The sequence below is a fragment of the Quercus lobata genome, chromosome 11, assembly GCF_001633185.2.
Source record: "Quercus lobata isolate SW786 chromosome 11, ValleyOak3.0 Primary Assembly, whole genome shotgun sequence".
Classification (NCBI taxonomy): Eukaryota; Viridiplantae; Streptophyta; class Magnoliopsida; order Fagales; family Fagaceae; genus Quercus; species Quercus lobata.
In genome coordinates, this window is record NC_044914.1 from 6,086,081 (window position 1) to 6,100,881 (window position 14,801).

At 34.6% G+C, this 14,801-nt stretch overlaps 1 non-coding gene across 1 annotated transcript; it reads left to right on the plus strand.

The window, feature by feature from the left end:
- The first annotated feature begins 572 nt into the window (after positions 1–572).
- LOC115969713 lies at positions 573–728 on the plus strand. Its single transcript, XR_004087062.1, has one exon. It is a non-coding gene; the product is annotated as a 5.8S ribosomal RNA (ribosomal RNA).
- Positions 729–14,801: the final 14,073 nt, after the last annotated feature.

Genomic DNA, 14,801 nt, shown 5'->3' on the forward strand with positions numbered 1-14,801 from the left:
GGGTCGCACACACGCTACATTGTTGTATTCAATGAGTTTATAGCCTTGGCCAACAAGCCTAGGTAATCTTTGAAATTTCATTGTTATGGGGATAGATCATTGCAATTGTTGGTCTTATGTGAGGAATTACTAGTAAGCGTGAGTCATTAGTTTGTGTTGACTATGTCCTTGCCCTTTGTACACATTGCCCGTTGCTCCTACCGATTAAATAATCTGATGAAGTGTTCGGATCGGCAACGTAGGCAGTTCATTGTTGACAATTTTGCTAGAAGTCCACTAAACCTTATCATTTAGAGAAAGGAGAAGTCTTAACAAGGTTTCCGTAGGTGAACCAGCGGAAGGATCATTGTCGAAATCTACCTAGCAGAATGACTCGTAAACCGGTGACCATGAATGTGGGGTGGGGGGCGCATGTCACCCCCTTGCCCCTTGAGGACGGGGACCCCATGTCTCTCGCCCGCAAACCAAACCCTGGCACGGAGCGTGCCAAGAAAATCGAACAAAGAAAGCCCTAAAGGAGGCCCCAAATATGGTGCGCTGCCATCGTCAATGTCTTACAAATTATCCAAAACAACTCTAAACAACAGATATCTAGGCTCTTGCATCAATAAAGAACGTAGCGAAATGTGATACTTGGTGTGAAGTGTAGAATCTCACGAATCATTGAGTTTTTGAACGCAAGTTGTGCCTAAAGCTATTTGACCGAGGGCACGTCTACTTGGGTGTCACACATTGTTGCCCTTCCAAATGCCAGTTTGGGTAGGACAGAAGTTGGCCTCTTAAGTGCACCCCTGTGCACGATTAGCCCAAAAGCTAGTCCTATGGGACGAGCACCACGAAAATCGATGGTTTTCCAACCCTTGTTCCCCGTCGGATGCGCCTTGTCACCCAAATGAGCGTTTACTGATGCTTATGCGCCACCCTAGCAATGCTCCCAATGCAACCCCAGGTCAAACTGGACAACCCATTGAGTTTAAGCATATCAACAAGCGAAGCAAAAGAAACTTACAAGGATTCTCCTAGTAGCGGCGAGAAAACCGGGAACATCCTAGCTTGAGAATCGGGCGCTTTCACGGGGTCTCCTAATTGTAGTCTAGAGAAGTGTCCTCAATGCCGGATTAGGCCCAAGTACCCTAAAAGGGGACGTCGGAGTAGTTGAGGGCCTTGTTGTACTCGGGCCCTATCACACCATGAGGCACTATTGGCGAGTCGGGTTGTTTGGGCATGTAGCCCTAATTGGACAGTAAATTCTACCTAAGGTTAAATACAGGCAAGAAACTGATAGCAAACAAGTAACTCTAAGAAAAGATGAAAAGGACTTTAAAAAGAGAGTTAAAGAGTGTTTGAAATTGTCAGGAGGGAAGCAAATAGGGACCAATGATGCGCTTCGGTTGAATGTGGAATGGCAACAGTCGGTCTGCCGATCAACTCAGAGCGCGGACCAATTCGGATTACAGTGGTGACCCAAGCCCATACTATAATTATGCTCGCAGTGCCATCATTGCCACGATCATGGCAGGTAGCAAGCAGCTCACTGTGTGCCTCGGCATTTGTGTGCTCCTTGCACTGACCTGTGGGCTCTTTATTCGGCCTGTATTGAAACACAAACCAAGGAGTCAATGAGCCAGCGAACTCGTAAGGTGCAAGGAAGCTGATTGGCGGGATCCCCCTAAAGGTTGCACCGCTGACCGACCTTAATCTTCGGAGAAAGATTCGAGTGAAAGCATACCTGTTGGGACCCGAAAGATGGTTAACTATGCCTAAGTAGGGCAAAGCCAGAGGGAACTCTGGTGGTGGCCCGTAGTGATATTGATGTGCAAATCGTTCGTCTGACTTGGGTATATGAGCGAAAGACTAATTGAACCATCTACTAGCTGGTTTCCTCCAAAATTTCCCTTAGGATAACTAGAGCCCAATGCGATTTATATCAGGTAAAGCCAATGATTAGAGGCATCGGGGGCGCAACGCCCTCGACCTATTCTCAAACTTTAAATAGGTAGAATGGCGTGGCTGCTTCATTGAGCCACGCCAAGGAATCGAGAGCTCTTAATTATGAGTACTTAAGAATTTTATGAAGGCTTACGTCAAAAATAAAAAAGAAAAAAAAAAGAAAAAAGAAAAGAAGAAGTGTATATATATATATATATATATATATATATAAAGTCTTTTTTGTTAGTTCCAAATTACATGAAAAATACGTGAAAATTGTATTTTCCAACCTACAATGTAGCTAAAGTCTCCCTTACCTGTGGAATTGGCAGAATAACCAGAACGTCCAACGTGATGAACCATAAGTGCCTTTGCCATTTTGCCCAACGTGTAGTATTTGTCTCATCATTATGGTCATCACGTTCATCACGTCGTATCATGGATTTCACTACAAAATGCACTAGGTAAATAATATTGGTGACTGATCGCGAAACAATAGCTATGGTCCACAACGCTTTATTTAACCCAATGCACTTTTTGTCTTCTTTGATCACGGGAACGTAAAAGAACAAGGGATCCAGTGTTACTGCAAGCGCGCAAAAGAATACAAGTATTTCATCATACCATTGAAGGAACAACCGTACCAACGGCTCAAATTTTGTTTTTGAAACAAATTCAACAACCTTGCTGGGACGTTGCCCCTCGATATCCTTATTCTCATTCCTGAACAAAAACATGGCAAACACAAAATTATAGGTTGCCTTAAAAAAAAAAAAAATGCTGAACACTATCAGATTCTGTATTAGGATCTTCTTTTAAAAAAAAAAAAAAAATTTATGTATTAAGACTGACTTATGCCGACTTTGTACAATTTATGGTCCGTTTGGATTGAGGGAAAGGAAGGAGAGTAGAGTAGAGTAGATTTAATCCAAAATTAGCCTATTTTAAGTCAACTCTACTTTACTTTCTTCTACTCCCCCTTCAATCCAAATAGGCCCATAAAGTGTGTTCTATAATGATGGTTCGTTATCATTAAGCCAAAATGCTAATTAGTTTTTGGCGTAAGTGAAGATTGAACTTCAAATTTTTTATTCGATAATAAGAGATTTTACTGATTGACCTAACTGAAATCCACTATTTATTAAAAATTAAAACATCTCTATCATTAATTCTATTTACAAGAAAACTAGATTTTTATAACAAAGAACATGCGCACTGCTTTCTCTCTATTTTTTTTTTAAAAAAAAAAAAAAAGGTTTGGAATGGAATTCCTCATATTTAAAAAGTTTGGGATTGGAAAGAGGCTAATCCATCCCAAACCTAACCAATTACCACTCTTATGCACGTATGAAGTTGAATTAGTGGAACCATATATATATATATATATATATATGTGTGTGTGTGTGTGTGTGTTTTCTTTCCGACTCCCACTCTTTTGCAATAGATGATTGGAGTGCATTGTTTTGGAATTTTACAGAGCAGCTAGCATTAATAATATGTTGAATTAAAGAAAATATTATAATAAAAATTGAATAATAAAAATTCTTTGAATTAACTTGGCAAAGGCATATGTAAATTTGAATTTTTATCAGTACTTCTGGTAATAAATAGCTTAAAATTGCAGCATTTTCTTATTTCCTAAACATTTCTATCAGCATTTGGCAGTCAATTACTTCGTCTTCGAATCATGGTTCAACTTGGACTACTATGCTTTAGGGATTCTGCTCTTTAGTCGATGAATTGTTCAATTTTGAGTAAGGTCAAAATTATTCACATGCACTTATTCACTCTGTAATTTCAAATAATTTTATATTGTATGCATCTAACAATGGATTTTGCTCTATATTTGGCTTGAGATCCTATACACTTACACCTTATTCCGATTTTTCAATATATTTATGTGCCAAAAAAAAAAAAAACACCTTATTCTACTTCCTTTGTAAAGAAAAGATTAGAAAAAGCAATTTCCCCTATTTATGTTTAAATATTTAGGATTAATTGCATCTTATATTCACCTTTTAAACAAATGGCATTTTATATTCATGTGAACCTAAATTTTATAGCAAAGCCATTTAATTATGAGAAAAATGTAGGTGGGTTAAAACTTAAAGTAGGAAAGTACAATTATGGGTGAAGAAAATTCCTTTGCCATACAAATTTCATAAGATCCTTCACATAGAGAACTCCACAATACTATTGTGCCACATAAACACACATACATTCCCTTATCAAAATTCTTTTAGTGCTTTTCGCTTTTACATAGTTATTGATTTCATCCTATTCCGGCTAGGAAATACTGTATTGGTAAACAAACTGGAACAAGGAACCCACTCGTTCCATCTCGGGAAAAAATTCAAATCATTCCAGATTATTTCTGTCTATACCGACAAGTATTTGAATTTCAGGCAGAATGCAATTTGGCTTAAATTTTTTTACTTTTCTAACTTCTCTACTATTTTTTTTTTTTTTACTCTTTTGAATTCTCTACTTTTTACTCATTTCCCTTCTCTTTCTCTTTCCTCCCTCCTTTCCAAATGCAATGTCACTTTTTTTTGTCTTTTTTTTTTTAATCACTTTTTCCTCTCTCTCTCTCTCTCTCTCTCTCTCTCTCTCTCTCTCTCTCTTCCTTTTATTTTCCCTTTTTTTTATCTCACAATCTTTCTCCATCACATCACTATCTACCCAGGCCTCTCTCTCTCTCTCCCAATCAAAAGACTTAAAACATTCATCAAAAAAGAAAACAAAGACTCAAACAAATTCTCTACTCTCTCCTTATTCACCCCCCACGGCCACCCCATCATTTATTATCTTAATTTATTTTATTTTTAAATATATTTTAAGTGTTATATATATAACGGTAAGCCAAAAATGTATGGTATACAAAATACATCAATATCAAAATATTTCATTATAATGAACAAACCAAAATGAGTACCCAAATGGAATTAACCAAATTTAAGTGTAAGAAAGTATTCCAATTGGTGAAATATTTAAGGAATATTACCAAGCTTACGATTCATTTCTTAATACTAACCATAGTTGAATCATAGTAAACAACTAATCACAGTACACGACTCTTTTAAATAATTAAAAAATTAAGACCCAAATTTTTATTAAAACAAAAAATCATTGTACACAATTAAATTGGTTTAAAATATATATTAAAAATTTTAAAATAAAATTTGGTGATATAAATTTAGTGGAAATATTAGTTTTAGAATTTGTAACAGAGTTTTATGTATTTCTAATGTGTCAAATAGCTAAAACATGTGTAATCTATACATCTATAATAATAATAATTGTGGGGCCCGGCCCAAAATAATGGGCTAATCTAACTTCAGGCCCGTCCGAGGAGCACCCTGTCCGAGGAGAGGTCACAGATAAAGCATTATTCAAGCCCGATTGCGATAAGAGAAACCTGTCCGAGGAGTAACTCCTCCTCGGACATTACGAAGTCCGGTCAAAGATCTTGCCCCAACCATTGCAGTTCATCCTCCCAGCATATAAAAAGAATAAAACCCAAAATATCTCATGGAAAGCTGCCACCACCACATTAAATGAGCCACAACCACCCTCTTGGCCGCATTAATGAGGAAAAGACCCCTGAACAGTACTACCTTGGCCACTGCAACTCACAAGGGAGTGATAGGGGAGTCTGATGGGACAGGTGCTCAAGTGGAGGCTTAGATGATCAACAAGTGTAAGGTTCAGATAAGAATGAGAGAGCTATATAATGTAGCGAAGTCCCTCAAAGAAGGGGGACGGAGAAATGTATTCTAACTGAAGAAATAGAATCTGCTGTTAAATATCCATCCTTGTGTTCTTGTTCCTGCAACAATATTGTCCATGTATCAGACCGAGCAAGCTCACTGAGGCTAAGTTCTTTGACCCATCCTCTACAAAATATTTATTGTGGGTTGCGCCTTGGGCCAAGGCCTGATCAAAAGGGTTTGGGCCAGGAAAATCGTGCAACTACAATAATAATAATAATAATAATAATAATAATAATAATAATAATAATAATAGGTAAAGTTAAGAGAAACTCAAATTAGAATTCCAAATTAAAATTCTAATTTCACGCCATGTGTTCTAAATTATTTACTCTTAAAGAGTTTTATTTTTTAAAAAAAAAGAAAAAAAGAAAGGTGCTTCACAATAATAAATAAATAAATAACATGAACAATTTACATTTTATACCTAATAATATCCTTACAAATTTTTTTAAAGAACTAATAAAATATAAAAATGACTATCAATAGTATTTAAATTATATATATAAGAATTATATTATGCATCTTATTGTATATCTTTAAGTGTATTTATGCATATGCATGAGGTTATAAGTCAGTGTTTATAATGAATCACATTGCATTGCATAAATATAATATTTTAAGACCCAATTTTTAGCATATATAATATCACAATTTCATTGTTAGAATAATTCTTTATATTTTTATTTTTTCGCTAATAATAAAAGTTTTTGGCGTCATATTATTTTTGTACACCATATTATATGTGCTGTGTTGGTAACTTGGTATATAACTTGGCAAATTAAAATCATTGATTTTCTGTTTCTCAAAAAAAAAAAAAAAAAATCATTTTCTTGTAAAAAAGATAATTCATTGATTGAAAATTCGTGACTCAAAATTAAGATCTTGACAACTTTAGTTGGGTTAGACATAGTTGGCCCCAAAAGCAACATAATACAAGTAAGATGCTGTAATAAGGTGTCTTTCAGTTTCGGACATTCGAAATGTTATTAAAAAAATGTTCTAATAGTAATTAACCAATATATTGATTCAGACTACTGACAGAAGAGGGAACAACAGTTTATTTTTAGCACATATATAAAGTCAAAAAAAAAAAAAAAAAAAAAATTCAGGTTCAGACATACAAAATCTTCTTGAGAAAAAGAAATTACCTTTCATTGTCCCCTTGCTGATGGTAACTCATACCTAAAGCTTATCGATGATCCAAGGTCCAAATAAAGAACCTACCACTGAACTATGTATAGATGACCCAGCAAACTTTACCAGAAAAGTCCGAATTTTGATCCCTGGAAAAATGGAAAAAGATTAGACAATACAACCATATCAAAACATATAATAAAAGTAAACAATAAGTATTTCTAAATATGTATCCCCCTTAGCGAGAAAGAGAATGTGTATTTATAAAAAGTAATTGAACCTGGCAAACTCAAGTAGTATGCATTTTACATGCAAGGCTGAACAAGAGGGACAGAGATTTGGACAAAACAAATTTGAGTAGCAGAAACTGGCTCTGTTGTAGAATTGTAAGAGCAAGTGCAATTGCAGAAGCCGATGCAACTATGCAAGTAATAAAGATAAGAGCAACTCTTGCCGTGAACTTAAAAAGTGAGTTAATAGTGTGTATTCATAGAATTAATCACGATGGTCAATACCTTAAGTCTTTCAATATTGTAGTTTTTTCAGCAACCAATAAGGTAAGTTCAGAATCTTTGGGTGCAATTATTTCCAAAATTTTTAGATTTATTGACAAAATTATTGTTGGTATACAAGTGTAAGCATTCCCATGTAAAAAGAAACGCATTCTGAATCATTAAAAAAAAACTACTTTTATCTATTTTACATTATCATTTAATGATTTATTATATATCCTATACTATATTCTCTTGTCACTTTATTTGAATAATTTTTTTTATTCAATTTTACATTATCATTTTAACAGTACACCTTACATCTCATATTCTATTTTGTTTTGTGCGATTAAAGGTATTAATAGTGGAATAAAATAATATATTACTCTAAGAAATGATCTGGTGGAGGTAGCCCTTCATCAAGGGGGATGTGCCAGGGGAAAAGACCTCGAAAGGACTTAATAATTCCTCCTTTTTTCCAAAGTCAAATTAGTCGGCTAAACATGGAAACGTGGAATTCGTGGGGGAAATGAAAAATGTTAAAAGAACACATTTGTTAAGGTGGTGAGTTGTGATTAAAGCAATATAACTTCTAACTAGATCTATGATTGAAACAATTTTTATTATACATTAATCACAAATTCACAATATATCAAATCAATAATTGAGAAAATTTTGAGAGCAACTCTTGCCGTGCACTTAAAAAGTGAGTTAATAGTGTGTATTCACAGAATTAATCATGATGATCAATACCTTAAGTCTTTCAATATTGTAGTTTTTTCAGCAACCAATAAGGTAAGTTTAGAATCTTTGGGTGCAATTATTTCCAAATTTTTTAGATGTTGGGACATATGTGATTCACTTGTTAGGAACATATGTCACTATTTTATGTAATTGGCTAATCTTTTGACAAAACGTACTTTACTTATATTTGGGTAAATTTAGGATGTGAAAGTTCAAATAGTGTATAAAACACCCTTGAACGTTTAGACCCCCAATTACAAAATAACCAATTCAAGCTTTATGATAAACAACTAGTGTGCGGAAAATGAACACAAGCTATAAACAGAATTGGTAAACAATCTAAGTCAATTAAAATCACATCCACAGCAGAAAATAAAAGGCAAAGATTAAGGGAAGGAAGATGCAAACACAAGGACAACACATGATGTGTTATCGAAGAGGAAACCGAAGCTCTCGGCGTAAAACCTCTCCGCCACCCTCCAAGCGGTAAGTAATCCACTAGAAAATGTAGTTGGGATACTTTAACAGCAATAGACCCTCCAAGCCTAATCTACCCAGTGTACCTAAGCCCTCCAAACTTCTTGCTCCAACGAGGTTATGCCAAACCTATTTCTTTTCTAGCTTCCCAGATTCTGCTACTTGACCATAGCACCAACCAATGTAGATTGGTTCCTTCCTAACTACTTCCTAGAACACCAAATAGCCCTCTCACAGTAATGGATATGGTGAGAAAAAAGTTTTGGTAAAAAGACCTCTCAAGGGTTTAACAATGGAGAGGAAGAGAATTAAGAAATTTGAAGAGACTCTTATGTGAAGATTGTGGATGAATCAATCTTGTTTTACTCTAGGGTTTTTCTCTCAAAATTCTCTCTGGAAGCTCTCTTTCTTTTGTGGGTATAAGGGGTATTTATACTGGGGTGAGAATAGAATGTGAAGAGTCAAGTTTTTCAAAACAGGGGTGGCTCGCGGCTTGATTGAGTCGCGAGTTCCAACCGGGAGGTAACTGAACGGCAGTTGTCCTATTTTGTCCTGTAGTGCTCTAACTAGTATGACGCTTCAACTTCTAGCATGCTTGGCATGTGTTCTGCTTCTGGTGGCTTGAAGCTGCGAGTCACCCGTGAGATCAAGTCGCGAGTCTCTGTTTTCTTACACACTCTTGAGCATTTCAACACTCTATCTCACTCACTATCCTTACAACAATCCCACCTAAATACAGGGTTACTAAATACTGAAATACAAGCAAATTTGGTATGGAATAAAACCAATAAGATGGTTGATTAAATTCAACCTTACAGGATGTGTTTAATACTTCGAGAAATCTTGTTTTGAGATCAAGTGTTAAATCCATGTAAGTCTATCCAAGATTCAAGCTGAAAAGTGCAAGTTCATTAAAGCTTGACAGCTAGCTCAACAGCTAGCCATCTATCGAGCTTAAAGAGTTGTTGCAACCCCGTGGCTTGACAGTAGCTCGACAGATAGGGTATCTGTCGAGGTTTATGAAAAACAGAATTTCAGTTCTGTTTTGACTCTAATCGGTGATAATGTGTTTGAGCTTTCTTTTCTTACAACCCTAGACATATAGAATGATTATTTTAAAAGTCGTCAAAAGTGATACAAGTTGCACAAATGTTGAGCAAAGTTTGTTCAAGCAAATTGTGACCGGAGGCAAAATTTGCCCTAGTTCATCATTCTTGAGTGTAAGTTGCTGTATTTGTACACCGTAGGGTTTTGTGACCAAGCATCTTCTTGATCTTCATCGTCTGGATGAACTGAAGAACTTTGCAGCCAACAACCTTCTCTAGTTGGTGATTAAAGTCGTGTATTGGGATCCGCGTAATTGGTTAGTCACATACTGGGAGCCGTACATTACAAGGAGAGATTGCCACTACAAAACAAATCCAATTGGGTATTGGGGTAAAGGTTCAACTGTAAGTTGGTATAAGGTACTGGGATTCCTTTACTTGTAACCGTTTGTTTTGATAATAGTGGATTCTCAGGAGTGGTGACCTTAAAATTACCTGGTGGGGTTTTTGCTATGTTGGTTTTCCCCACTCGTAAACAAATCACCATGTCAATTTAATTTCCGCTGCACTTAGTTTAATTGGTGATTTGTTTGTGTTATCACGCGTTTGCATGTTAATTTGATTAATTAATAAACTTGGGTAATTAATCAATTAATTTATCACAAGGGGTCAATTCGTTTTTGGCCTATCATTAGATTTATTGACAAAATTATTGTTGGTATACAAGTGTAAGCATTCCCATGTAAAAAGAAACGCATTTTGAATCATAAAAAAAGAAAAGAAAAAATTACTTTTATCTATTTTACATTATCATTTAATGATTTATTATATATCCTATACTATATTCTCTTGTCACTTTTTTTGAATAAATTTTTTTTATTCAATTTTACATTATCATTTTAATAGTACACCTTACATCTCATATTCTATTTTGTTTTGTGCGATTAAAGGTATTAATAGTGGAATAAAATAATATATTGTTCTAAGAAATGTTCAGATCTTTCTGGTGGAGGCAGCCCTTCATCAAGGGGGATGTGCCAGGGGGAACGACCCCGAAAGGACTTAAAAATTCCTCTTTTTTCGAAAGTCAAATTAGTCGGCTAAACATAGAAACATGGAATTCGTGGGGAAAATGAAAAATGTTAAAAGAACACATTTATTACAGTGGTGAGTTGTGATTAAAGCAATATAACTTCTAATTGGATCTATGCTTGAAACAATTTTTATTATACATTAATCACAAATTCACAATATATCAAATCAATAATTGAGAAAATTTTGAGAGCAACTCTTGCCGTGCACTTAAAAAGTGAATTAATAGTGTGTATTCACAAAATTAATCACAATGGTCAATACCTCAAGTCTTTCAATATTGTCGTTTTTTAAGCAACCAATAAGGTAAGGTCAGAATCTTTGGGTGCAATTATTTCCAAATTTGTTAGATTTATTGGAAAAATTATTGCTGGTATACAAGTGTAAGCATTCCCATGCAAAAAGAAACGCATTTTGGATCATCAAAAAAGCTACTTTTATCTATTTTACATTATCATTTAATGATTCATTATATATCCTATACTATATTCTCTTGTCATGTTATTTAAATATTCTTCTTTTATTCAATTTTACATTATCATTTTAATAGTACACCTTACATCTCATATTCTATTTTGTTTTGTGCAATTAAAATATTAGTAGTGGAATAAAATAATATATTGTTCTAAGAAATGATCAGGTCTTTCTGGTGGAGGCTGGCCTTCATCAAAGGGGATGGGCTAGGGGGAAAGAGAAAGACCATGAAAGGACTTAATAATTCCCCCTTTCTTCCAAAGTGATCAAATTAGGTAGCTAAACATGGAAACGTGGAATACGTGGGGAAAATGAAAAATGTTAAAAGAACATATTTATTAAGGTGGTGAGTTGTGATTAAAGCAATATAACTTCTAATTGGATCAATGATTGATACAATTTTTATTATGCATTAATAAAAAATCACAATATATCAAATCAATGATTGAGAAAAAAAAAAAAAATCACTGTACACCCTTGGTGCAATGGTCACGATCTACTTATATAAGTGCTTGTGGAGTGTGGGAGGGGGGGGGGTAAGGGTCGAGGTTCAATTCTCTAGGAGGGAGCTTCATACATATATACACTTAGATTAGGTTATAGTAGAATTTCTATCTTGTATTAAAAAAAATAATTGAGAAAAATTTGTATGGGAAGACTTATTAAATAAAAATCCAATTTCACAATTTCACAATTTCCTAACAAAAAATAAAAAAGTAAGAAAAATTACACTTTTTAATTTTTAATAATTCAAAGTAGGGGTTTATTATTATTATTATTAGTATATATTTATATATATATGCAAGATAAAACTTCTATTCTCCTGTAGACTTGAACCCTGGTCTCGCCCCCCCACACCCGACAAGAATTTTGTATTTGTGGAGTGACAATCAAGCCAAGAGTACATGGTGGTAAAGTATGGTTAAATAACCTAACAATTGTGCTCAATTAACATTGTCATCTATCATGAATTAATGTATGTAATTTTTTTTTTGGATTAGATAATGTATGTATGTTAGTTAAAGGTAAAAGTACTAAATGTATGAGACAGCATTAATGACTAGTCACTACTTAGGTGATTAGAACATTAACTAATAATAGGTCATGATATGGGTTCAAGCTCCATGGTACCTTGACTAAATTTACACCTTTTTAAGGTCATATATTCTCATTAAATCCAATGGTCAATAAAATACTATTTTCCAATAATTAACGTAGAGCTATTGATGGAGATCATATTGTCAAACATTGGTGGAGCCAATATTTAGTAAACTAAGGATACTATAAATATTTCTCTAAGAGTAAAGATTAGTGACGCACCACTAACCTTTACTCTAAAGAGTATCATGAATTTTTGGACTTAATTCTCCTTATTTATTTACATTTATCGAATCCAAGGGGTGTTTTGGACAGTTTTCCTTTTATTTGGCATTTCCGAAAATTGACCCCGGCAAATTTCAAATCAGATTCCTCTGATTTTGGACATCAAAAACCAATTAATTTCAAGTAATAATTTCTTATTGTGGTATGTCACATAACCTCGTTTTTTAAATCAACATATATAACCTTATTAGCTGTGATTGGCTACAAGAATCATAATCCTCAATTAAATCCATGTTTAGTACATGATTAAGAGAGTGAACAGATATCAAACTAAAACCTTAAACTCTAAATCTAAAGGGTTAAAAAAGACCAAATAGAAAAAGGCCATAGTGGCTAATCCATCCAAGCTCAATTGGAAATGCTACATCTTTTCTAGATCTGAAAAATTATGCAACATTAATTAATTTAACACGGAAAATGAGTTCAAATTTTGCATAAAATTGATAAAAACTTGTAAAACAAAAATGCATAATCAAAAAAATTTAGAGAACTCAACGAAAACTCGAACCACAACCATCTGTTATATAATATCAATATGGCTTGCCAATCCACAATATTTGCCCCAGGTGTTCTGCTTGATGGATCTGAATTGCATCTTCATGTATGGTTCTCAACTCCATGGTATCCACTAGAACTAGATGACCATAATAGTAAACTTAAACAAAAAAATCACTTCCTAACCTCAAACTTATTTAACCCAAAAACAGAAACGCATAAACCCACTATTTTCTCAAATAATAGATATCGGTGCTAGTGTCTAGCAGCTTCCTTGTAAAGATATCACAATGAAACAAGCCAATCTTGTGGAACCATCCTCATTAATTTTAAGACTTGATGTAATTTGTTCTTTCTTGCTGATATGGAATGGAAGTCTTTTCTGTTTCTTAAAAGAGAAAGGAAAAAAAAAAAAAAACCGTATTAGCTATTCTTTAAATCAGCCAAGTCATGAACTAAAAACCAAAAGAGAATTTTTGACATTAAAAAATACCTTCCCCATCCCAATAGCCCTACCTTTTCGAACTCCAACATTAAAATACAAGCAGCATTCAATTCAAGAGGAAAAATATTAACCCAGAACGCGACCACGATTTCAAAGGATAAGCAATTGAATATTAGACAGAAAAAAAGGCACAAAAGTAGAAGAGAGAGGACAGATGAAGCACGCTCTTGAGTAGTCTTCACCGCACCAGATCAGAGTAGGGTAAATCATTGTTGCTATCGAACGGCACGGTGGGACCACAAACAGCGAGATTGGAGATGGGAGGGAGGGACGCCGCTGTTCAATAGAGAGAGACCATCTTCCTGTTTGAGCTGTCTCTCATCAATTTATGTCTCACAACTGAACCTCTAGTTTCTCTATCTCCCATCTCTTTGGGTTAGGCAAATTTTGTCCAGCTGAGAGGCGTTAGTAATTTATTTAAACTTTAGACTTAACAGAAGTATTAATTTGGCTTACGTATGAAGTTGATGGAGTAAGTGTCCGTTTGGAATTCATTTATTTTACTGAAACTGAAAATTTTTTCTTAAAAATACTTTAGGTAAAAGTTAGCTGAAATAGTATAATAGGACCCATGAATAATATCAAAAAGTCTCGTGGAACTCATGAATAGTAACAAAAATAAGCTAAGTAGTAAAATAAGTTGGCAAAAATAATCCATATCAAACGTACACTAAATTGACTAAAATAAAAGTTCAGGGGATGTGATGCCTACTATACACCCCCGACTATTCTAAAGTTTAGGGGAGGTGTAAGAGCATTTTTAGGCTTCAATTGAACATTTCTAGGAAAATGATTTTTGGTTATATTATTATTGGCTGAAATAAGGTTTACCTTTGTGATGGAATTACCATTGCTCTCTTGTGTCATGAGTGCATCTTGTCCTCTAGCCTCCTCCTCCACACGGATGCGTGTGATCAAAGTCTCCAAGGATGTCTCCTTTTGTTTGTGCCACAAAATCTTTTGGAACTCCCTCCAAGATTGTGGTAGTTTATCAATTATGCTAGCTACCACCAAATTGTCTCCAATCTTTATGCCTTCGGATCTCAATTCTGCCACGATCATTTGGAAGTCTTGTGCTTGATCCACCACCGATTTTCCATCAACCATTTGGTAACGGAAAAATCTACTAGCAGCATACTTCTTTGCACCAACCTCCTTGATATCATACTTGCTTCGTAAAGCTTTCCAAATTTTCTTAGCAGAATTGTAAGTTGTATCATAATAATCATAGAAATGATCGGCAAGACAATTCAAAAGA